This window comes from Taudactylus pleione, unplaced genomic scaffold (genome assembly GCF_031769625.1).
Source record: "Taudactylus pleione unplaced genomic scaffold, aTauple2 ptg002745l, whole genome shotgun sequence".
NCBI classification, from domain to species: domain Eukaryota; kingdom Metazoa; phylum Chordata; class Amphibia; order Anura; family Myobatrachidae; genus Taudactylus; species Taudactylus pleione.
Genome location: NW_028287120.1, coordinates 115,382 through 141,842, shown reverse-complemented (window position 1 = coordinate 141,842; position 26,461 = coordinate 115,382).

Below are 26,461 nucleotides of genomic sequence, written 5' to 3'. Positions count from 1 at the left end.
TCAAAATCAAACTACAGGAGAAGTACACAGGGAGACTGCCAGACCCTCCTGAGACTAAACCTATCAGATGCACTGAGCGTGGACCGCGAGTGTCTCTACACATGGAGAGCAGGCGGCAAAAAACCCAGACGGCGAAAGCTGTTTATCAGGACTGCGTCTGGATAAGGGGAGGAGCTGCCGGGGGAGCGCCTTCCTCCCCTTATGCTGCATTAACCAACCAGGTACACTGGCCTCGTGGCAGCAGATACGATCCCCGGCGTCAGACTATAAGGCCCCGGCTGGTGTAAGGATGCGGACAATCCCTGGTACTTACAGCAGCGGCCTCAGGTGCATCTCTACACCAGAAGTAAGGAATTGCCTTACCTGACATCTCCGAGCATCCGATGCAGTCCAGGTCACAGCATTGCTGCTAGCTATGCTCAGCCACGACTCACCAAAATCACCAGCATCCCGCTGGCTGGATTCAAGATGGTGAGAGATAACCAGGCGGTCATGTGTTGACCATATTACAGCCTCAGGATTTCCCCGTCAGAGGATAACCTTGTCCATTGGCCAGGCGGTAGGAGATACCAATAACCACTACACCTCTTCAGGATATATAGGTGGATTATATGTGCGCTTCGAATTAGCATGGAGTCCGTGTTTCCTAAATAACATTGTACTGTTTACACCTTTGGAAAACATTCCAGCGCTACCCCTTGTCAAAACCCAGAGGTAAAATCAAAGGGGTTATTAGGACTCTCATATGTGGACTTTGATCGGGTGAGAACTGTCAGATTAAGATTGGTCACAGTTAACATGAAATATACAATTTTTTTATATTTTTATGTTTTCTTTAACCTGTCAGTTATGCAGGTTTCTATTAGGAATCAAGAGGTTCCATGGTAATATATGATAGTCTGTACAGACTTTTTACAATATTAAGGTGATTGTCATATGGCATTTGTATACCATTACTGATATGCTTATTGTGTATTTATTAAATTCCTGGTAGATTTATTTGGTGTCTTGAATTCATTTCTGCCACGTTAAGTATTTATTTGTAATTACAAATCCAATTAGCGCAACACCATCAGTGTATTATCTTGGTAAGTAATTATAGCTTAATAAATCGAAAGGAGGATCGGACTGCTGACCTATCTGTCATCCTAATGTGTACCCAGCATAAGGCAAAGTTTGGAAAACTAGAAACAGTATGGTTCTCAAACTTTAGCGGACCATTGAGTCTGACCATACCAAATTAAGTTTGGCTATGGAAGTATGGGCTGGGCCCCAAAGTGGAGGAGACTATGGGCCTGATTCAGACCCACTCGCGAGCGGCTGTACGCTCGCAAGTGGGTCGATGGTCTGCACTGAGCATGCGCACGACGGAGGGAGCTCCGTCGTGCGCATGCGCCAGACACGACGAGCGAAGGACTTTCCTTCGCTCGTTGTGTCCGATCAACTGGGGCGTGCTGTCAATGTTGATTGACAGCACGCCCCCTTTGGTGGGCGTGCCGGGGGCGTGCCTCCCTGACGGGGGCGTTCCCACGGGAACGCCTCCCGTCAGAAGCCGGCCCACTGACATCACTAGTGATGTCAGTGGGAGTGATTTTGGCTCTGATAGAGCCAAAATCACTCCGGAGCTTGCGGTTGAAAACCTCAACCGCAGGCTCCGGCTCGCAGTTTCGATGGTCGCGATGGTCACGACCATCGCGGCCATCAAAATGCACGCTCGTATAGCCTGTGGGTGGTGACCCACAGCTATACGAGCGTCCAGGAGGACGCTCCATGAAAAAGGAGCCCGGCCCTCATGCAGAGCGTGCGCTCTGTTCAGAGCGTACGGCTCTGAATGAGGGCCTATGTCAGAATACGGTGAGCACGCCCCACCGCAAACTGAGGAGAGAAGGCATCCTTCCCAAAAACACCACCAACCAGGCACATTCAGGAAGGTCAACAAAACGGACATTGTTACATCGTAGCATCTCTCAAGATCAGACAACCTATGCTTGTATTGACTTATTAGTTGCTTAAGAGCTGCAATATCACTTTTCATGGGAACAGTAGCAGCCTACAAATCAGACTTAATGTGCATACACACAACGATATTTTGAATGATTATCGCTAACGATATCGTTTATCGTTCAATCGTTGAAAAAATCTCGATCAACGATTTTCAGTAAGGGAATATGCAAAAATCGTTTGTAGTGCAAAAAAATTGTTCATTACATTTAGTAAATGAACATTTTAGTAAACGATTTTCGTTCATTTTCCCTTGAAAAGATGAACGAAAATCGTTTACTAAAATCGTTCATTTACTAAATCGTTGTGTGTGTATGAAGCTATAGTGTTACATTTTTTTGTAGATTGAGTAGGATTAAAGAGAGATCAGCTTGAATTTCATCAATCTTGTCGGTGACTCGCTTATCAGAAGTCAGAATTGCCTGAAGAACTTGTTAGTGATGGATAATCCGCCAGTTCCAGGGCATCAGTTGGGGGTGATGATTGCGACAAGTCCGGTGCAGTGGCCACCACAAACTAGAGGGCATATATTTCCAATTTACTGGCCACAAAAAAGCTGCATAATGGAGACACAGACAAACCAATCAGAACTGCACCAATAAACAATACTCAATATGTATACAGGAGCCAGAGGGCCTGATTCAGACCCGCCCGCGAGCGCTGAGCGCTCGCAAGTGGGTCGATGGTGCCCGAGTGCGCATGACGGAGGCACCTCCGTCGTGCGCATGCGCGAGACCTGAATAACGACGACCAAGCCGTCGTCAAGGGTCTCGCACAAAAGGGGGCATGCTGTCGATGGTGATTGACAGCACGCACCCTTTGGTGGGCGTGCCTGCCCAGATGGAGGCGTTCCCATGGGAATGCCTACCGTCTGGGTCGCCCCGCTGTCAGTGGGAGTGCTTTTGGCTCTGATAGAGCCAAAAGCACTCCTCGGCTTGCGGCAGCGAGACCCTACTGCAGGGTCTCGTCGCAAGCCCGATGGTCGCGATGGTCTTGACCATCGCAACCATCATTTTGGCCACTCGCTATAGCTGTGGGTGGTCACCCACAGCTATGCGAGCAGCCAGGAGGCCGCTCCAAAAAGGAGCAGGGACGGCCCTGATTCTGTTACGTTCTGGGTTATTTGTGGACCCGGGGTGGTAGCAGGAGCGATCACAGAAGCAGATTTGTAAATAAAACTAGGAATTTTAATAAGTGCTCGAGTGGACATATAATGTGGCAGTAAATAAAAGTCCAGGAAAATATAAATGTGCACAAGAGTTCTGTGGTGGAAGCAAAAGGGTTAACGTCCAGGTAGAAACAATTAGAGCAGTCCAGGTGTGCAGGTAGTGAAACTGAAAATAAACAAGCCAGATTTGCAGATAGTGAACTGAAGTGCAGGATGTCAGCAGGCTCGGGCACTCAGGTATGGGCAAGGGTGATGGAGGTAGCAGGGTAGTCCAGTGGGAACTAGGAGCTGACTGGCAGACTGGCAGACAGCGGATTCACAGGAACAGGAAAGCACAGAGAACTCCCTCTCAGCTAGGCTGAGATACACGTTGCACTGGCAAAGAAGGAAGGCACTGACCCTTCCTAAATACCCCATGCCGTGCTGTTACTGGCCGGAGGGAACATGTGACTCACCAGGATTGGCCAGCCGCATCACATGGCCAGAAGGCAAGATGGCAGCGCCCATGCCAAACGGAATGGAGACGCCGCCAGGCCTTACCAGCGCAGAGTGACAACAGGCCCGCACAACAACGCGTGCAGCCAAAGCCCCCCGCCAGACACCAGCTCCGCCACCAGACAGCCCGCGCCACAATGACCTCACAGGTAACACTCGCCTAGCGCCATGCTGAAATACCCTGGCCGTGACAGTACCCCCCCTTTTGGGGTGGCCTCAGGACACTCACCAGGCTTCTCCGGATGGGCAGAATGGAATCTCCTGATGAGCGTGGGAGCGTGGACATCACGAGCATCGGTCCAGCAACGTTCCTCTGGACCGTAACCTTTCCAGTCCAGCAAATACTGTAGATGACCTCTGCGTAGACGAGAGTCCAAGATCTGGGCGACCTCAAACTCAACTCTCTCCGTCTGGACTCGAGGAGAAGCAGGTAGAGCACTATGGAATTTATTCAGGACCAGGGGCTTCAATAAGGAAATATGGAAGGAATTAGGGATTTTTAGGTATGGGGGTAACTGTAGACGATAGGCCACTGGATTAATGACTTCTGTTATGGAGAAGGGACCGATGAAGCGTGGTGCAAATTTCATAGAAGGAACCCTCAGACGAAGATTCCGGGTGGATAACCAGACCTGGCTTCCAACTTGCATGCGTGGAACTATTCTACGCTTCTTATCGGCCTGGGTCTTATAGCGAGAGGATGCCTTCAACAAATCAGACCGTACTTGAGTCCAGATGGCAGCAAAATTCCGCACCGTGTCCTCCACGGCCGGAACATCGAAAACAGGCAGGCTTCGGAATTCGGGAACACGAGGATGAAGGCCATATACAACCTGAAATGGCGTTTGGTTAGTTGACGAGTGGTAGGAAGCATTATGTGCAAACTCAGCCCACGGCAGCAAGGCAGCCCAATTGTCCTGGGAAGATGACATAAAAATTCTTAAGAAAGTCTCTAGATCTTGATTAACTCTCTCGGTGGAGCCGTTGCTTTGCGGATGGTAGGCCGTGGAAAAGTTTAACTTCACTTGAAGAACAGAACACAAAGCCCTCCAGAATTTTGCAGTAAACTGCACACCACGGTCAGAGACAATTTCAGCAGGAAGGCCGTGTAGACGAAATATGTGTTGGACAAACAACTGTGCCAGGTCAGGGGCAGAAGGTAACTTCTTCAACGGTATATAGTGGACCATCTTAGAAAATCGGTCTATTACAACCCAGATAGTGTTGAAACCTTGAGAGACTGGCAGGTCTGTGACGAAATCCATGGAGAGATGCGTCCATGGACGTGATGGAGTAGGTAATGGAAGCAATTCCCCAGCTGGAGCTTGTCGTGATGATTTATGCTGGGCACAGGAGGAGCAGGAAGATATAAAATCCATTATGTCTGCCTTCATAGAAGGCCACCAATAGTGTCTTTTCAGGAACTCCAAGGTCTTCCGAGTGCCTGAGTGCCCTGCGAAGCGAGAGGAATGTGCCCAAGTGAGAAGCTGCTTCCTTAATTCCGGGGCCACAAATGATTTTCCCGTAGGAGGCTGAAGTTGTAATGCGGCGAAAACTCTTGATTCCAAGACAGGGGTATTGCTTTGATTTTCAGATTGATCATCACAGAGGAGAGATCTCGATAGGGCATCAGCCTTCTGATTAAGTGCTCCAGACCGAAAGGTCAGGGTGAACTGAAACCTGGCAAAGAATATTGCCCAGCGGGCCAAACGAGGACTCACACATTGGAGGTTTTTGAGAAATAGGAGATTTCTATGGTCCGTAAATACAGTAAATGGAAACTTGGCGCCTTCTAGCAAATATCTCCATTCTTTCAACGCCAACTTTACAGCTAGTAGTTCTTGCTCACCTATGGCGTAGTTTCTTTCGGCAGGAGAGAATTTTTTAGAAAAGAACCCACACGGATGGACTCGGTTGTCCTCATAATGTTGAGACAAGACTGCTCCCACAGCTTCAGATGATGCATCTACTTCCAACAAAAAAGGCCTGTCCAGATATGGTTGTCGAAGGACTGGTGCTGAGATGAAGGCCTGTTTTAGAAGATGAAAGGCAGACTCTGCCTCAGGTGACCATTGGGCAGGATTAGCACCTTTGCGGGTCAAGGCTGTAATGGGAGCCAGCAGTGTAGAAAATCCCTTAATGAAGCGTCTATAATAATTGGCAAAGCCCAACAATCTCTGGATGGCCTTCAGTGTCTGAGGTCGGGTCCAATCCAGAATTGCTTGTACCTTCTTGGGGTCCATTTCTAAACTGGAGCCAGATATTACATAGCCGAGAAAAGGTACACTGGGCACTCCAAAGACGCACTTCTCCAGTTTGCAGTAAAGGTGGTTTTCTCTCAAACGGGTCAGGACCTCCTTAACATGTTCTTGATGTTTAGCCACAGAGGGTGAAAAAATCAGTATGTCATCCAGATAGACAACAACCGAAACATATAACAGATCCCGGAAAATCTCATTAACAAAACTTTGAAAGACAGCAGGGGCGTTACATAATCCAAAAGGCATTACCAAATACTCGAAATGTCCATCTCTGGTATTAAAAGCGGTCTTCCATTCATCGCCAGCTCGGATACGAATGAGGTTGTAAGCCCCTCTTAGATCTAATTTAGAAAAAATTACAGAGCCCTTGACCCTATCAAACAACTCAGTAATCAGGGGAAAAGGGTATCGATTGTTTACAGTAATGTCATTAAGGCCTCGATAATCGATACATGGACTTAGACCACCGTCCTTCTTGCCAACGAAGAAAAACCCAGCTCCGGCAGGTGAAGTAGAGGGGCGGATGAACCCCTTTGCCAGGTTGTCCCGGATGTACTCGGTCATGGCTTGAGTCTCAGGCAAGGACAGCGGATAGGTACGACCACGAGGTGGCATCTTATCAGGTATCAATTCAATTGGACAGTCCCATTCCCTATGAGGGGGTAAGATATTTGCTTGTTGTTCAGAAAAAACGTCGGCAAACATCTGATATTCCTTGGGAATGGCAGAAGAAACTAATGAAACTGTCTTTCTCACAGGTCGAATTTTTGGAAGACAGGATTTCTGACAGTCCATACCCCATGACAGAATCTGCATAGAACTCCAATCAATCCTGGGATTATGTTGACGTAACCAGGGTAGACCAAGAACAATTTCTTGAGAGGCCTCTGATATCACCAGGAATTTTAAGGACTCAGAATGAAGTGCCCCAATTCGGACCAATACAGGTTGAGTCTCTTTGGTGACTATCCCGTTAGTCAGAGGGCGTCCGTCTATCGAGGTCAGAGAGATAGCATGGTTGAGAGTCAAACAAGGTATCTGAAATTTATCAATGAAACTAGACGTTATGAAATTTCCGGCTGCTCCTGAGTCGATTAGAGCAGTAGCAAAGACAGGTTTGGGTTTAAGATCCAAGGCTAGGGTAATCGTGAAATCTTTAAATTTTTGGAGACGGGTTCATAACTCCTAACTTGATGTCTCCAGGGTCAGTTAGGATTTGGCATTTCCCGGTTTACGGGGACAGGAAATCAGCAGGTGACCAGACTCTCCGCAGTACAGACAGAGGTTCTTTTGCATTCTTCTCTGACGTTCTTCTTTGGAGAGGTGTGTATGATTCACCTGCATAGGCTCCTCTTCAGTGGGAGAAGGAATGGGACGGGTAGAAAAGGAGGGGGTAAATGACCTTTGCCGGTCAGTTCTGTTTTTTTCAGCCTGATGTTCCCTGAAGCGTAGGTCAACTTTGATACACAATGAAATCATGTCGTTCAGATTAGTAGGAAGCTCTCGAGTGACTAGATCATCCTTTAGTCGGTCTGACAACCCATGCCAGAAGGCCGAGGTGAGGGCTTCCTCATTCCATTTGAGCTCTGATGCTAAAATTTGAAATTGCACGGCATATTGACTGACAGGACGGACCCCTTGCCTCAGTGTCATGATGTTTGATGATGCTGATACAGTACGCCCAGGTTCATCGAAAATCCTCCTGAAGGATGACACAAAGCCTGCGTAATTATCCAGCAGTGGATCTGAGCACTCCCAGAGTGGGGAAACCCATTCCAAGGCCTGGCCGGATAACAGAGAGACTATATAAGCCACTTTAGTTCTTGCAGTTGGAAAGTTGTCAGGCTGCAGGGTAAAATGTATGTCACACTGATTTAGGAATCCTCGGCAGAGTTTAGGATTGCCGTCAAATTTATTTGGTAAAGGAAGACGTAAGCGGGGAGATGATCTGCCTCCTGTATTCCCAGACGCTGATGCGGATGTAGTTGCTGGTACTTCAGGGGTAGAAAAGGAAGTTTGCAAACTATCATGTCGCTTGGACATCTCTTGCAGAAATTTAGCCATCTGATGCTGCATGTTTTCCAGATTTTCTAATCGACCAGAAATGCACCTGAACAAATCCACTCCTGACTCCTGATCCGTGGCCGGCTCCATGGGGCCAGTGCAAACTGTTACGTTCTGGGTTATTTGTGGAGCCGGGGTGGTAGCAGGAGCAATCACAGAAGCAGATTTGTAAATAAAACTAGGATTTTTAATAAGTGCTCGAGTGGACATATAATGTGGCAGTAAATAAAAGTCCAGGAAAATATAAATGTGCACAAGAGTTCTGTGGTGGAAGCAAAAGGGTTAACGTCCAGGTAGAAACAATTAGAGCAGTCCAGGTGTGCAGGTAGTGAAACTGAAAATAAACAAGCCAGATTTGCAGATAGTGAACTGAAGTGTAGGATGTCAGCAGGCTCAGGCACTCAGGTATGGGCAAGGGTGATGGAGGTAGCGGGGTAGTCCAGTGGGAACTAGGAGCTGACAGGCAGACTGGCAGACAGCGGATTCACAGGAACAGGAAAGCACAGAGAACTCCCTCTCAGCTAGGCTGAGATACACGTTGCACTGGCAAAGAAGGAAGGCACTGACCCTTCCTAAATACCCCATGCCGTGCTGTTACTGGCCGGAGGGAACATGTGACTCACCAGGATTGGCCAGCCGCATCACATGGCCAGAAGGCAAGATGGCAGCGCCCATGCCAAACGGAATGGAGACGCCGCCAGGCCTTACCAGCGCAGAGTGACAACAGGCACGCACAACGCGTGCAGCCAAAGCCCCCCGCCAGACACCAGCTCCGCCACCAGACAGCCCGCGCCACAATGACCTCACAGGTAACACTCGCCTAGCGTCATGCTGAAATACCCTGGCCGTGACAGATTCAGAGCGAGCGCTCTGTCAGAGCGTCCGGCTCTGAATCAGGGCTAGAGTCCAGAACTTGAAAAACAATGGACCTAGAACTGCAGGGAGTTAGCAGGTAAAAAGGATAAAAGTCAGTGTAAAGACCCCTGAAACTGTAAATGGGCACTAAAGATATTGTGCATGACAGCAGGATAATATGCAGACTGAATGTAAAACACTAACTTCCCACAGACTGTCACCAAATGGACAGTAAAGTCAAAGACAGGGTCTGCAGGATACAGCAATAGCAATGTCCAGTCCCGAAACACACTGAAACCCCAAGCCAGAGCCACCCCAAGGCTTAGCTCAGCAGTGTAGAGGAAGATGATGATGATGGGCACACCCTGCATCTATGGCAGATTTTTGAGCCACTGAGCTTCCCGCCCAGCAGCCAGGTAGCGGAGGAGTCTCTGAAACCCGGGCAACCAGCACATATGGAGGACCTCCAACAGCGGCAACCATCCGATAGCACCCCTTGGAAGACACAGGTAATTAAACATTTTATAAATATAAATTTTATTAAGTTATAACAAAAAATAAGATTTTTACTTACCGTAAAATCCCTTTCTTGGAGACCATCTGGGGGATGCCTTACATATGGGTTGTGTAGTGATGGGTGGAGTTGGACACTAATTGAAAACTGGCTCCCACCCCCCATATAACCCCTCTCTAACTACCGTAAGCTCAATGTAATGATTAACAAAGCCGGAGGAGAGCCAAGGAAGAACTGAGAAAGCCAGAAACCAGCAGCTAACCAGTAAGAAAATACCAAACAAGGGAGGGAACTTTGCATCCCCCAGATGGACTCCAAGGAAGAGATTTTACAGTAAGTAAAAATCGAATTTCCTTTATCATCCATCTGGATATGGGTGATATACTAATGCAAGCCAAGTAAGAAGGGGGTGGGTTTCGGAACCAACCGCTCTAAGAACTTTCCGCACAGCACTAACATCTCTTGCGCTGAACGTATGCAAGCGGTAACATTTTGTGAAAGTGTGTACGGATGACCAGGTACCTGCCTTGCAGAGTTGCTCAACCGAGGCACCATGCCGTACAGCCCAAGAAGCTCCAACAGCACGAGTCGAATGAGCCCGAATTGAGGCCGGAACCATCGTATTTGAGGACAAATATGCTTGTCTATCAGCAGAAGTGACCCATCTAGCGATGGAGCCTTTGAGGCAGGCCAGTCTCTTTTTGGTGCATCAAATAACACCAACAAGGAATCTGCACCTCAAGGAAGCAGTATGGTCCAAGTAGATGCGTAAGTAGATGGGTAGTGCGTAACACTACCCTATCCTCATGAAAAATTATAAGCGGAGCTTTACAGGAAAGCGCCGCTAATTCAGAAACCCTTCTGGCCAATGCAATGAGAATAAGATAACGCAATTCTACAGATTCCAAAGGCTCAAATGGTGCCTTTTGGAGAGCCCCAAGGAGGAACAAAAAGGAGGCTGAATGCAAAGAACCCCCTGCAAGAAGGTCTGAACTTCTGGAATGATGGCCAACTTCCTCTGGAACAGGAACGATAAATCTGAAATCTGTTCTTTAAGATTTCAGACCTTTAACCAGCCCATCCTGCAAAAAAGATAAACGGCAAGACACTTTGAACTATTCTGGTTTGAACTTGTGTTGTTCACACCAAGAAATGTATATCTTCCATATCCTATGATAGATTTGGTAAGTAACCAGCTTACGAGCCTGTATCATGGTTTTCACCACAGACTGAAAACCACTTGGCCCTCAGAATGCTAGATTCAAGACCCATGCCATCAAACCAATGGACCCTGAAGCAACAGGTCTGGACACAGAGGTAGATGATATGGAACATCTGACAACATGCCCTGAAGAGCTGCATACCAATGATGGCGTGGCCAGTCTGGAGCTACGAGAATGACCGGATGTGCCACCTGTTGAATCCTTTTAATTACCCTTGGTAACATTACCAGTGGAGGAAAGATGTATGCCAGCTGAAACCACCAAGGTGCTCTAATGGCATCCACCAGAACTGCTTGAGGGTCCCGAAACAGAGATCCGTACCTTGGAAGCTTCTTGTTTAAATGAGAAGTCATCAAATCTATATCTGGAGATCCCCATCTGGCTACTATTTCCACAAATACCTCCTGGTGTAATTAAGTTAAAGTCCGCCTCCCTGTTGTCCACCCCTGGAATGTAAATTGCTGAAATAGCCGATACCCAATTTTCTGCCCAATTAAGTATGGGCCTGATTCAGAGCCGGACGCTATTTGCGCTCGCTCGTTCAGAAAAAGGGGCCGGCTATTTAAATTGAGCGCTCGCTCTTTGCGGTCTGTTGACGCCTCTATGTCTGAGCGAGCGAACGAAACATGCGCTCGCTATTTTGTAAAGATGACCCCTGGCCGCTCGCATCCTACGTCATCTCCGCTATTTATTTGATTAATTGAGTACATCGAAAGGCATCTGAACTGCTCACAGTGCTTGTGGTAGGTTTTTCCTACCGCAATCATGTGAGCAGTTCAGGCTAAGAGACAACCATGTGACGTGGTCGATGACGCTGCTTTGTTAATTATGCACACCCTTAAAATGCCCGTTTTGACCGTTTGGCACGCCTGCATTCGGATCTCCACTCCCCGTTTTCAAGCACCTTCCCCTGTTACCACCCACAAACGCCTCATCCTGTCACTCAAATTAGCAGGCACTTGCTATTTGGCGAGCTCTCGATTTCCGATCGCACTGACTGGTTGGCGCATGCGCATTACGACCCATACTCATGCGCAGTTGTGCGAACATCTCTCGGAGCGAACGAGCGGCCGCTTACAAGCGGCTCTGAATCAGGCCCAATGTGCAAAACCTCCCTCATTGCGAGCCAGCTGTGTGTGCCACCCTGCTTGTTGATGTAAGCCACTGCTGTGGCATTGTCAGATTGTATTCGTACTGGTAAATTCTTTAGACACTCCTGAGCCTGAATCAGTGCATAACGACTTGCCCTTAATTCCAATATATTGATAGGCACAAAGGTCTCTTGGACAGACCAAAGCCCTTGCAAGTGTCTTCCAGAACCACTGCCCCCCAGCCTATAAGACTGGCATCTGTGGTGACAATGGTCCAGTCTTTTACTGACAATTGGCAACCCTTGTTGAAATTTTCCTCCTTCAGCCACCACTGAAGAGACCTCCGTGTCTAAGGTGATAATCTGAAGATCTGCTTGTTGAATCAAGGGTCAGATTTTACCCATCGATGAAGCAATTTATTCTGTAGAACCTGGCAAAAGGAACTGCTTCAAATGAAGCTACCATTTTTCCCAATATCTGCATGGCTCTTAGAGCCGAGACATATGACATACGAAAAATTATCCTTATTCTGGATTGCAGATCCTGAATCTTTGCCTGAGGAAGAAATATCTTGTGACACAGGGTGTCAAAGAGTAAACCCAAAAATACCATCCTCTGGGATGGAATTAAATTTGATTTGGGAAAATTGATTGACCAGCCAAATCTCTGGAGCATGTCTACTGTAACCTGAAGGTGTTGTTGTAATAGAGCCATCGAGGGAGCTTTTAGCAACGTCCAGATAAGCCAACACATTTATCCCTCCTCTCCTAGTAGGGAGATCATGTGTGCCATAACTTTCGTAAATTGCTTTTCTACAACTGAGAGAAGAGTGGAAAAGAATCTTTTTGGAACAGAACCTTCCAGATCCAAAATCTAACCTCTGGTGATTATTCGACTTACCCAAGAATCTGGATTGGAAAGAATCCAATCCTCCTTGAACCTGAGTAAGCGACCGCCCACCGGAGGACGGGACCCAGTCCCGTGATAGTCAATTTGATTTTCCTGGTGGTTTAGCAGCAGGTTGACATGTGCTGGGACCACCACGTCCCCAAAAAGGTCCCCTTCCGGGCACCCCCATATGCACCACAGAAGACCTGAAATCTTCCCTTACCTTCATACTGATATGAACAAAACTTAGGAGTCTTTGTTTTAGGTGTATTTACAGGCAGAAAATGTATTTTTCCTCCTGTAACCTGATAAATAATCTTAGATAGTTATGGCACAAAGAACTTTCTTCAAAAGGTAATGCCTCTAAGGCATGTTTGGATTCTGTCTGCCTTCCATGTTTTAAGCCACAGCGAACGCCTGGTGGAAACAGCTAAGGCAGATATATGAGACTGTATTTGAACAGTGTTTAACAGAGCATCACCTAAATAGGTAAGGGCTTCCGAAATCTGATCAGATGAAAAGGAGTTCCTATCCATAGAGTTACCGACTGAGAAGTGGGAATAACCGTATTCTTAACCAACCCAGCAATAGGAGCATCCACCATAGGAGGAACTTCCCATTGTTTGGTATCCTTTTCAGCAAAAGGGTAAAGACCTTTATACTTCTTAGGAATACGGAATCTTCAATCAGGTTTTAACCAGGCTTCCTTTCATATTTCTTCGAAATGAGAAAACAAAACATGTTTCTTCTTTCGTTTAAAGAAACTACCCACTAGCCTCTGGCACAGCTGCCTCCTGTAACTGCAAAGTTTCTGTTACAGCATCTATCAGCAGACAAACTCCTGAATGTGACTGGGAATCACCCTGCCAATTTGAGGCGTCTACCCAGTCATAAACCAATTCCCCCTCTTCCTGAGAAGCAGAGGCCTCTTCTCCTGGAAAAACTGTAGAGGAATGTGACCGCTTTTTAGTGGCTGTGGTTCCCGCAGACGGTGCCAATTTATTTAAAGATCTCGCCATCTGATACCTCAATTCCATCAAAAACCTAAGTCCGGGGGGCGTGGCCACAGAGAGCGTAAGGTAACACACATCTTGGTGTGCTCTCCGGATCCATATATCCGGCACTGAAATCCTGACAACTCCCCCGGGATCCCATAGCGGTGTCTGGCTAGCGGAGGATACTGTGACCGCGGTGACCGGCTTGGTAGTGGCTGCGAGGGCTGCCTTACCCGGCGGGGTGAGGTGGAAGGAGACGGGGCCTGCCTGTGTGTCACGCCGGCACCATGTTCCCTGCATGTGCGGAGTCCCGGCGGCGGCTGGCATCTGACTGGAGGCGCTCCTTCCCGGCGGCTAGCGGCAGACTGACGCTCCTTCACGTGGTCTCCCTGAAGTGGCAGAGGGTGAGAGTAATCCCCTCTGTTCTCTAAAGTGGCCCCAGTCCTGGCGCTTCTACTGCAGTGCAGTGCTACAGCACATGCACAGAGTTATACAGGTGGGACCAGCCTCTTCCTCTCCATACCTCCTGACACTGCTAGTATTGTTACAGTTCTCATCTATATAAAAAAGAGAGACGCCTTTTATATACTCCTCTACATTACTACTTCTCAGCTCTATACAGTAATATATGATCAGCCCCTCTCATATACACTCTCATGATGGGGAAAAATTCTGCTGCTGCGGCAAAGTTGGAGAAATTCTCCAGGGTACCCCCTGCTCAGTCCACTTCTACTGCACAGGGAGATAGCTCCGCTCCTGCATCCCCAGCAGTCGGCGGCCTCGGTTGAGCCATCAGACGCTGCGCTTCAACGCGTTCTTGAGGCAGTGACAGCTTGTGAGACCAGGATGTCAGAAAAAATTGGAAAAGTGCAGTCAGATCTATCAATTATACACCATGACCTGCAGTGTGTGCGTGAGAGAGTTGGCGAGGTGGAAACCCGCACTTCAACCCTGGAGGATAAGATAGCACCTTTAGGTGTCCGAGTCGATTCTGTGGATTCACAGCTTCTTTCCATACAGAGGAAAATGTCTGACATGGAGGGTCGCCTAAGGCAAAATAATATCCGATTCGTGGGGTTGTCAGAGAAGGAGGGTCCCAACCCCGAAAAATTCCTGGAAAAATGGCTGTCTGACACGTTTGGCTCTACTTCTTTCTCACCATATTTTACAATTGAGAGAGCTCACAGGGTGCCTTCTAGACCCCTGCCACCTGGGGCGCCACTGCGTACTCTAATATCTAAGTTCCTGCACTATCGCGACCGGGACTCTGTCCTCAGATTGGCCCGCACTAGTGGTCCATTACAATGGAACGGGACTCGTGTCTCAGTGTTCCCGGATTTTGCTATGGAAATACAAAAGGACAGGGCCCAATTTCTCCCAATTAAAAGGCGTCTACGGGACCTCAATATTTCCTACGCCATGTTATACCCATCTAAACTCTGAGTAGTTGCTGATGGTGAAACCAAATTCTTCACAACTCCGCAGGAGGCGGCGCTCTGGCTGGATCGCCGCAGACCCACCAGGGATGCAATGGCTAATGATTGGCATCATGATATCTTGCACTACATCTGTCATTGTTGTTACACGGCTAGTCTAATGCTCCCAGTACTTGAATGGAGAAAGTATATATATATATATATATATATATAAGGGTCAACTGCTGCTGACATCATGTATCTACGGATATTTTTCTAATATCTGTTATTCCATATTGCCTGGGTACTATATGCATTTACAACATTTATGTCTTGGGATTTCTAATCTCTTATAGATAAATTACCAGGTGTGTTCCACTGGTTAGGTACAGACTAATTTTACACTGGAATTTTCAAAGAAGTTTGTCTAATCCCGGGGGTTTACTCCGTGTCTGGAGACCTCCATGTGCTATGGTCTATTGCCATTATATATTTTGCTTGTTATTTTATTAGTAGTAAGGTAATATATAATATAATTGTATTGCCTAGTTTAGTTTAATAGTGTGGGGAAGGGTGTTCAGGTACAAGGTATGCCTAGGTTGGGTTTGGTATACAGGGTGGGGGAGGTTTTAGGGAAAGGGCTCATATCAGTTGGTATGGGATATTTTATTTATTTTTTGTGTGTAATGGTTTCCTTCTGCTATGTGTGGTATTGTATACACTTTCTCTGTACGTTTCCAAAGCTGTTTAAATATTCTCTAAGGTATATCAAATGACGGCATTGCCAAAGGTTAATATTCTCACTTGGAACGTGAGGGGTTTAAATGATAAAGTCAAGAGATCATTAGTGTTCAGACAGGTGAACAGTATGCCTCAGATATAATCTGTCTGGTGGAGACTCATTTGATTGGAGGGAAATTAATGTCTTTGAAAAAGCCGTGGATTGGCTGGACATATCATTCTACGCACACTTCTGCATCCAGGGCTGTGTCCATACTAGTGCGTAAATCTGTCCAATTTTCAATGGAGCAGGTGCAGTGTGATGCCTGGGGTAGATATGTGTTCCTAAAATGCAAAATTAACTCTTTATCTGTACTATTATTGGCCGTATACATCCCACCACCATATTCACATGAGGTTCTCAAAAAGGTGGCTGAATTTTTGGCCATATTCCCGGACACACCTGCCTTGTGCCTGGGGGATTTTAATAATGTCCTAGACCCATTGTTAGACAGGCATAGAGTGTCTGCTCCAGGTACACAGGGGAGGTGATCTGATTTTTCAAATATGGTCCAGGGAATGGGCTTGGTCGATGCTTGGAGGATGAGATATCCTAATGTGAGACAATATTCTTGTTTCTACTATACACACTCATAATTTTCCAGGATAGATATGGCATTAGTTACATCAGGTTTATTACCAAGAGTTCATAAGATAATTTATGAGACTGGACATGGAGGGACAACGGGGTCAACAATTCTGGAAATTTAACCAGTTCTGGTTGTTTTGCATGGGATCTGGGGCGGAATTAGAGGCCGCATGGAAAGAATTTTTTAATTAAATAATGGCACTGCATCTGCTGCGATTATCTGGGATACCTTTAAGTCATTCCTAAGAGGTTCTTTAATTCAGAAAGTTGCTAATTTAAAGTCTTCCTATAAAAAAACTGAAGTTGATCTGAAAGCTTCCTGCAAATCTTTAGAGTTAGCCTACATTTCTGACGGATCAGAAGCAAATAAAAGAGCATGGTATGATGCACAAAAATTATGAAGGGATTGCTTAATGGACAAGGCCCGATATAACATTTTCTTTCCTTCACATTTACAATATGCAACAGGTGATAGACCTGGATCATATTTAGCTGACCTGGCTCGAATAGAACAAAAGTCATCCAATACGGTGGTTACATTAGTTGGTTCAGATAATGTTGCATGTGTGCGAACCCCAGAGATAGCAGAAGAATTTGTAAGGTATTATCATCAATTATACAAATCTAGGTTCGTCTATACTCAACCAGTAGTGAGAGAATTCCTGTCTGCTATTTCCCTTCCGACACTCTCTCCGGAGGCGAGGGATTTGCTGGATTCACCCTTGACATTAGAAGTAATTTAGGTGGCCTTAAACTCGTTTCCCAATGGTAAAGCCCCAGGGTTAGATAGGATCCCACCTGAGCTATACAAAAAACATAATAAAATACTTGTACCCCAATTATTTGAGCTTTTTAATCAAATGTACATGAATAATACATTACCTAAATCTAAGTCTGAGGCATTAATAATTGTATTACCTAAGCCGGACAAAGACACCACTAGGCCAGATTCATATAGACCTATATCACTACTCCCCACAGATATAAAAATCCTAGCAAAAGTATTGGCCTCCAGGATTAATCAGGTTATAACCCAACTGATTCACTCTGATCAGACAGGCTTTATGCCTGGTAAGTCCACGGCTGTCAATTTACACCGATTACAGTTAAAATGGGATGATGCACAAACCTCCATTATTGTCTCATTGGATGCCGCTAAGGCGTTCGATGCGGTTGAGTGGTTGTTTCTTTGGGAAACCATGGAACGCTTTGGTATTGGCCCGGGATACATTAAGTGGGTAAAACTCTTATATATGAATCCTGTGGCGAGGGTGTCTGTGAACGGTTTTGTGTCTACATCATTTTCACTTTATAGGGGAACAAGGCAGGGATGTACCCTGTCACCCATTTTATTTGCTATGGCTATTGAGCCTCTGGCCTGTATGATTAGAGATCAATCAAATATTCACGGGTTTCAGCTAGGTTCAAGGATAGATTACATTGCACTTTATGCGGACGACATACTACTCTTTATCTCGCAATATGAGACCTCTATGCCTAAGGCCCTTGAAATTATTGATTTATTTGGGAAATACTCAGATTAATTAATTGAGACAAATCCTGTTTCCTTCCATTCAGGGGGCCTCGCCCCAATGATCCTATCATAAATCTTCCCCTAGAGTGGGTGGATTCGTTTAAATACCTGGGAATCTGGATCTCTAATACACCTCAAAAGTATATATCACTGAACGTACAGCCGCAGATTGAATATCTCAAGTCCCGCGTCCCGATATGGAGTAAATTGCCACTAACTTTAACGGGCAGAGTAAATTTTGTCAAAATGTTTCTCCAACCCAAAATCCTCTACATTTTGAATCACTCCCCAGTATATATCCCTCAGAAATGTTTCAAACAAATTGATGGTCTGTTGTCCTCATTACTCTGGGTTAACAAAAGAGTTAGGATTAAATTGGACACTTTAACGACCTCGTGATTGTGGTGGTCTGGCGCTACCCCTTTTCAAATTATATTAATATGCCGCACAATTATCACATATATGGGAATGGATGATAAAACATCTGAATCCTTACTGGCTGAGTCCAAGACTGGTCTATCGCCATTGTGTCTACTCTTGAGTGATAATATAAATATACACATAGTTAGTATGCCCTTTTATAAGCGGCCATCAATATTTGGAGACTTGTCTCGCGTATACTGCAGGCAGAAGGCATAGATCCAGATACTCCGCTAGCTCATGCCAATAACCTTAAGGAGCTCTCTGCCCTACAGGTCGGAGAAACATGGGGTCAGTGGGACGTAGTGTCCCTGGGACAGATATTTCAGGCGGGAGTTCTAAAGTCATTTCATCAATTGCAACTTGAGGTAGATGTCCCCAATCATTATCTTCAGCTTAGTCTTGCTATTAATGCCCAATTCTCTGAAGCCCCTTTGATTATACAGGAATCTCCTATTAAAACTCTATTACAATCCATTAGTACTAGTCGTGTGATATTTGTGATTTATACTAATTTATTGAACAAGCATCATAAGTCTGATTTAATATCTATAAAACAATGGGAAAATGACGTTGGGGTATTGGCAGAGGAGGACTGGAGTGTAGCTCTTGCTAGTCCATGCCTAGCCACTATGTCTGTCAGATGTCAGCAGATATAGTATTTCATATTACATAGAGTATATATGACACCTGTCCGATTACTGAGACTAGGGGGCAGGACAGGTTCAAAGTGTCCCAAATGCATTTTGTCCCGGGGTAATTTTTGGCATCTGTTATGGTTATGTCCTGTAGTAAATTCCTTTTGGCAAATCGTACTCAGGGTGATTGTTTCTATGGGGATATTCTTACCCCTGCGGCATGTATTTTGGCTGTAATGAATGCAGACGCAATTGACAAACCTGCTATACGTTTACTAATAATCCCTGTGCGCTTGCCAAAGTATGTATAGCAAGGGATTGGATGGCAAATGCTGGGCCAGATCTGACAACCTGGATATCTCTAGTTGGAGCGGATGCAGCACATGAAAAATATGTCTATACTGCTAGAGGTATATCTCAGAAGTACTATAAGGTATGGGACAGATGGCTAGACTCCCCATATAACCATTCGGGGGCTGCAACACTGAGCAATTCCTTGGAATAGAATACAGTACTATATGTGAGATGCTGTAATTGCTGTCACTATTATGATTATATATACCAGATCAACATTTTTATTTGCTCTATATACAGAGGAAAGAATGTAATGTACAGATATATTTGAATAGTAAGAAATGAAACTACACATGTATTTTTGTCTTTCCCTTTTTTTGTTTATTGTCTTATTTTTATCATTGTAACGTTTACAATGTATTAGTGTTTACTAATGTTCATTATTGTATATTCAAAACAAAAGTTAATAAAAAATTATTGGATTTAAAAAAAAAAAACCCAAGTCCGACTTGGGTTTTTGGACATGGTTCCAACCCAGGTCAGACCCCATTTACACTGCACCTTCGATCTGGGTTACTCCCAGGTCAGCCCTGTTCACACTGAACCCAGGTCTGCCCTGCTAAACCGGTAAGGTCATAAAAAGTGGGAGGTGACTGCTCCACAACCACCAATCAGCTCATTATAGGCATGACCAAGGTCAGATAGCCCAGGTTGTGCCGTTTACACTGCACCATTACCCGGGTCCAACCCTGATAGCTACCTTAGTTATTTTTCAGTGACCCTTTTACTCTGAGCTGCATATATAATATATATATATATGTACATACACATATACCCCTGAAAGGTATTGCCTGACTATCAATGATAACAGTGCAGTAACTATGCTTATAACACTAAGCCAATGTCACCAGGTTAACTACACATGGTACAAATCCTGGTTTACAGCGATCTGCTTGTCAAGCCTCCATCCCCCAGTGACCGTCTCCATGGTCCTTAGCGGCCTGCCTACAACAGCCTCCAATCTTGCTAATAAATACCTGGGGGAACGGAAGCGTGGCCGGCCGCAGTGTCTTGTTAATTCAGGACATCTGCAATTCCCCAGCATTGACGGCCCGCCTGATGACGTCACCACTAAGCGGTGATATACTCAAGTCCTCGAGCCTCCGCTGTCCTTTATGACATCACCCGCCGCTGGCACCTCAGCACTTCTAACCAGCCTGCAACCTTCTCCTGATTGTGGTCGCACCTGAGAAAGTCACTGCTGTGGGGCTGAACGTGTCAGCGGTGTCTTGGAACCAGAACGAATCCCTCGCTCTCATAAAGTAGTCACATATTGCTGCTTCTGTAACCCTCAGTGAAGGTTTGAAACAGTGTTGTGCTAACCGCCCCTAGATGTGTGAGACCAGCCTGCTCCATCGGAGCCCTGGCCAATCTGATCAAAAGCAGTATGCCAGGGAGCAAGGTTTAGCACTTTAGTTTAAACCTTACCTTTTTGCCTACGACCCCCTCAGCTGTGTGTCTGGATTGGAGAGACCCCCCCAGGGACATGCTAGTTTGGCGACGCTCTCAGGGGTCTTTAGAGTGGGACAACGGTTCACACAAAACCTTCTAATCTATATAACTCCTACTCAGTTTTATTTTATGTTTGAAATTGGGCATTTAGTCCCTGGAGACAGGCGACAAACATTAACTAAAAGCTAGGACCCATCCAGCTAGTGCCTTCTCCAAAGGCACCAAAAACAAGACTGAGCTTACGGTGGTTAGAGAGGGGTTATATAGAGGGTGGGAGCTGGTTTTCATATAGTGTCCGACTCCACCCATCACTACACATAACCCATCTGTAAGGCATCCCCCAGATGGATGATAAAGGAAAGCAATGGTGACAAATGGGCACTCCCTCCCTCCCTGGCAGCTCGTGCAGATATACAGCTATATACAATTTATACTGATTCCTCTTGTATATGCAGACAAAACTACTTCTGTTACCTGCTGGGACTTGCAGTTCCACAAGGTGGAGAGTCACAATACTAATATCAGATGAATGGAATTAGAGAGCTACTCATATTGTACCAATAACATCATGCTATTATCCCTGTACTACACCACTACCTCCTGCCACCCCCTCCCCGATATTTCTCCAGACCCCTCTCCAGTCTCTGACCTCTTCAGCTTGGCTGCGATGCGGTCACTCATCTCCCCACATGTAGCCTCTTCCCCTTCATACTGCTGCCCTCACCGCACATAAGGACCCAGAACTTAGCAAGTCTCCTGCTCGCCTCTTAGCGCCCACCCTGGGAATTACAGCTCTAAGTGCTCTCTAAACATAGTGAGACTTAAGCAGCGTTTCTGAAGAATGGTGTATTTTCTATCCATAGGATATTTTAGTAGACCTGAATAGTCTAATAGACAGTGCGGCCACAGATACATCAGTTTTCGGCACTGAAAACCATTGAGAAAATTCTCTCTAAATAATATGAGATATGGTAAGAACTTACCTTTGTTATCTCTATTTCTACGAAGTCCATAGGGTTCCACAGGATACCTTGGGGTATAGGTGATGACATCGGGCACCATAGAGTTAAGTTTTCAGCCTCCCAGGACGCACTAGGGTCCCCCTCCTATACCCCGCCCCCGAGCCAAGGCATCTCAGTTACGTACCAAGCCATAGGCCGAAGGAGGAGAAGGAAGAGAGAGAAAAAAGATCTGGACACAGACAAGAACCACATTCTCACCAGAGGGAGACGGAAAAACCGGTGACCAGAGTAAAGCCCATCTGCAGCACAGGTGCGACAGTCCTGTGGAACCCTATGGACTTCATAGAAATAGAGATAACAAAGGTAAGTTCTTACCATATCTCATATTTTCTACTTCAGGGTCCATAGGATATCCACAGGATACCTTGGGGATGTCCCAAAACAGTATCCTTCAAGGTTGGGGACGCTCCTATGCTGAAAGGAGAATCCGCCGCCCGAAGGAAGCATCCTGAGAGGCAAAGGTGTCAAACGCGTAATACCTCACAAACATATGGACCGAGGACCACGTGGCAGCCTTGCAGATCTGGACTGCAGAGGGACCACGTCAAGCTGCCCACGAAGGACCCACAAACCTAGTGGAATGAGCCCTCACAGAGGATGGAACCGGCAGGCCTTCATGAAGATAAGCTTCTGAAATGGCCATACGGATCCAAGCTGCCAAAGTTTGCTTTGAAGCAGGCCAACCCTTTTTACGGAAGCCATAGAGGACAAACAAGGCGTCCGACTTCCTAAACGAAGAAGTGCGGTCAACATAAATCTTTAAGGCCCGCACAACGTCCAAAGTGGCCTCACCCACCGACAGGTCAGGTGAGTTAAAAGCCGGCACAACGATTTCCTCGTTGATATGGAAACGGGAAACAAGTTTGGGAAGAAAATCAGGACGAGTGCGCAGCACCGCCCTGTTCCCATGAAAAATCAAGAAAGGGGTCTACAAGAGAGAGCCCCTAGATCAGAAACACGTCTGGCTGAAGCGATTGCCAGAAGGAAAATTGTTTTAGCTGTCAGCCATTTAAGATCCACTGAGCCCAGTGGTTCAAACGGCGGTCCCTGGAGAGCCCTCAGGACCACAGCTAAATCCCAAGGCGCCACCGGTGGAACAAATGGCGGCTGAATTCTTAGAACACCTTGCATAAAGGTGCGCACATCTGGGATTGTAGCAATCCTACGATGGAACCAGACAGATAGGGCAGACACCTGCACCTTCAAAGAAGCAAGGCGAAGCCCATGGTCTAGTCCCGCCTGTAGGAAGGCTAGCACTCTAGACAGACGGAATTCCAGAGGTGCATAACCTCTCGGTCGACACCATTGGAAGAACGTATGCCACACACGATGGTATATTCTTGCAGAAGACTGTTTCCGAGCTCGCAGCATAGTGCGTACTACAGAGCTGGAAAAACCCCTGGACCTTAACATGGCCATCTCAACAGCTACGCCGTCAAAGACAGCCGAGTCAGGTCTGGGTGAAGACAAGGACCCTGTGACAGTAGGTCCGGTCGTAGCAGCAACCGCAGAGGGATGACCACGGACAGACCCTGAAGGTCTGAGAACCAGTGCCGTCTGGGCCACGCGGGAGCTATCAACAGGAGCGTCCCTCCTTCCTGTTTGAATTTCCGGATTACCCGTGGAAGTGAAAACGGAGGAAAGAGATGGGCAAACCGGAAAGTCCACTGGACGGACAGAGCATCCACCAGAGACGCCTTTTCGTCTCTTGTGCGAGACCCGTACACCGGCAACTTGTTGTGCCGTGACTCCATGAGGTCGATCTCTGGAAGACCCCACCTGTCCACCAGAAGTTGAAAGACGTCCTGGTGCAGAGACCATTCCCCCAGATGAACGTCCTGGCGACTGAGAAAGTCGGCCTCCCAGTTGAGGACTCCCGGGATGAATACCGCTGATATGGCCGGGAGATTGCGCTCCGCCCAGATCAGGATGCGGGACACCTCCACGAGTGCCACCCGACTTCGGGTTCCTCCTTGCCGATTTATGTAGGCCATGGTGGTGGCGTTGTCCGACTGGACCTGCACGGGACGACCATGGAGAACCCGATGGGCCTACTGGAGAGCATTGAAAACGGCGCGGAGTTCCAAGATGTTTATCAGAAGCTCCTTTTCCGCCTGCGTCCATCTGCCCTGGAACAAGTGTGGACCCGAGACCGCTCCCCAGCCCCGAAGACTGGCGTCCATCGTTAATAGAACCCAGTTCGCCACCCAAAACGGACGACCCTTGTTGAGATGGGTCGTCTGCAACCACCAGGCTAGGGACAGGCGAACCTCCAGAGTGAGCAACATTGTCTGGGACCTTAGACTCTGAGGCAGTCTATTCCATTTGGACAGGATCAATTGCTGCAGAGGTCTGGAGTGAAACTGGGCATATTCCACCATGGAGCCCAGTAACCTCATCGCCGAATGCAGAGACACCCGGCGACTCTGCAGACAACTGCGCACCCTCAACTGTAAGGCAGAGATCTTTTCCCCCATCACAAAGATCCTTTGCTGTCCGGAGTCCAATAAGGCTCCAAGGTGCAGAATCCTCTGAGACGGGATCAGGGTGGACTTCTGCCAGTTTATTAACCAGCCGTGCCGTTGGAGTACCGCAATCGTCAGGTCCAAGTGGCGTAGAAGGAGCTCTGGAGATCCTGCTACCAACAGAAGGTCGTCCAGGTACGGCAACATGCGGACTCCCTGCAGCTGCAAGGAAGCCACCATGATCGTCATGTGGTGAACACACGTGGTGCTGTCGCCAGCCCAAAAGGTAACGCCCGGAACTGGAAGTGATCGTTGTGGATTGCAAACCTAAGGAACTGTTGATGGCGTAAAAAAACGAAACAAATGCCTTGGCTCGGGGGCGGGGTATAGGAGGGGGACCCTAGTGCATCCTGGGAGGCTGAAAACTTAACTCTATGGTGCCCGATCCCTGACGTCATCACCTGTACCCCAAGGTATCCTGTGGATACCCTATGGACCCTGAAGTAGAAATAGATAGATACATAGCGAGAAGTCTTCAGGTGAAAGTCTTTTACCCATACAATTCTCTGTTGATGAGATCTATACTATAATCACTCTGGTTTTCCATTGAGCCCTGCCAAGTGGATCTTGGTAAGAGGAAGGCGGGGTGGCATCGATGCCTGCAGTTGTGTTTCAGTAACACATCAACCACTTTAATATCAAATGATCCTCTCGGATTTCCTCACTTATGTGATGGGTCGAGCGCCACAAGAATCCCCAGACTCCGTGTCACATGAAGGCTCAGCCGATGTACCCTGTATATTCACACAGATGTGGAACGCTTCTATCTGGTGTTTGAACAAAGTTTTCCTTGGAGAAATGTTTCTCCCATATTGATAACAATACCCAGGATATTATTTCATTTGATCAGGGGCTGAGCCTGGCTTTCTATGGACTTCGTGACAGTTTGCACACGCTCATTGTGTAATGTTTTATTAGATATTCCACACACACAGGGTGACATTTTTTACATTCCCTTTCCTCCAGCAGGCTCAGCAACACTACTCTAAGGAGCGATGTATCTAAGGGGTTGGTGTATTTAGCAAACTAGAGAGTGGAGAAATTGCCCATAGCAACCAATCATTTTATAGAATGTACTTGATAAATGCTACACCGAAGCTCACTGGTTGCTATGGGCAACTTCTCCACTTTTTACACTGCTTCATACATCAATCGCTAAATCACTCAACTATTTCTAACCAATAAGTCACCACAGCAGGGGCTTAGCAGGGCCAATGGTGGCCAGCGTTATAGGAGATCGTGCAGGCTCCTACGCTGCAGCACTCACACTGAATCCCATGGCAGCACTCAATCTTCTGGCGCTCAGCAAAGTGGTGTGACCCGGAAGTGATCTCATAGGAGAGAGTGCGCTTCTCAGTGTTACAAAAGGCCATGTCAAGCTCACACATGGTATAGTTGAAAGTAGCCAGTAGTGTTCCCCAGGAAGCCACCACCCCTAGTGCTCTGTGCTAGCGTTCCTGGAGTGGTGATATGCACTACTCTGCCTTTTCTTCCAAAGGTGGTGGTGGTATCGATTCCATATTAAATCGGTACATTGTGGTTCTTACTGTCCCGGATGCGGGGGACCCATCTTTCGTTTCTCAGGACGTGGTTCAATCCCTCTGCATTTACGTGGATAGAGCTCAGAATTTGGCACTCCCTCTTTGTTCTGTATGCTGTGATTAAGAGGGGTTGGTCAGCTTCAAAACTAAACTAAATGGATTCGGGGGCTCATCTTCCAGGCTTACACTGTAGATAACCTTACAGTTCCTCATTTGGTTGTTGTCCATTATAGCCGGTTGGTCTGGACTTCCTGGGCAGCTTGGCTTGGTGCCTCAGCGGAGGAACTTTGCCGGGCTGCGACCTGGTCTTCCACACACACTTTATCCGATTCTACCGATTTGATTCATTGCCTGCAGGGATTCTGGTTTTGGGTGTAGGGTTCTCCATGCAGCTGAAGAGCGTTCCCTCCCTATGTGGACAGCTTTGGGACGTCCCCATGGTCTCCAATGTCCCCCAGGAGCTGAAAGAGAAAACAAGACTTTGGTTCTTACCAGATAAATCTGTTTCTCTGAAGTCCTTGTAGACATTGAACGCCCTCCCGCTTGCTCCTGACCTTTTTGTTCTATTACCTTGTTGTATTTCATGGTTTTGTTGTTCAGATACCATGACCCTCCTGCTCAGCAGTGTTACTGCAC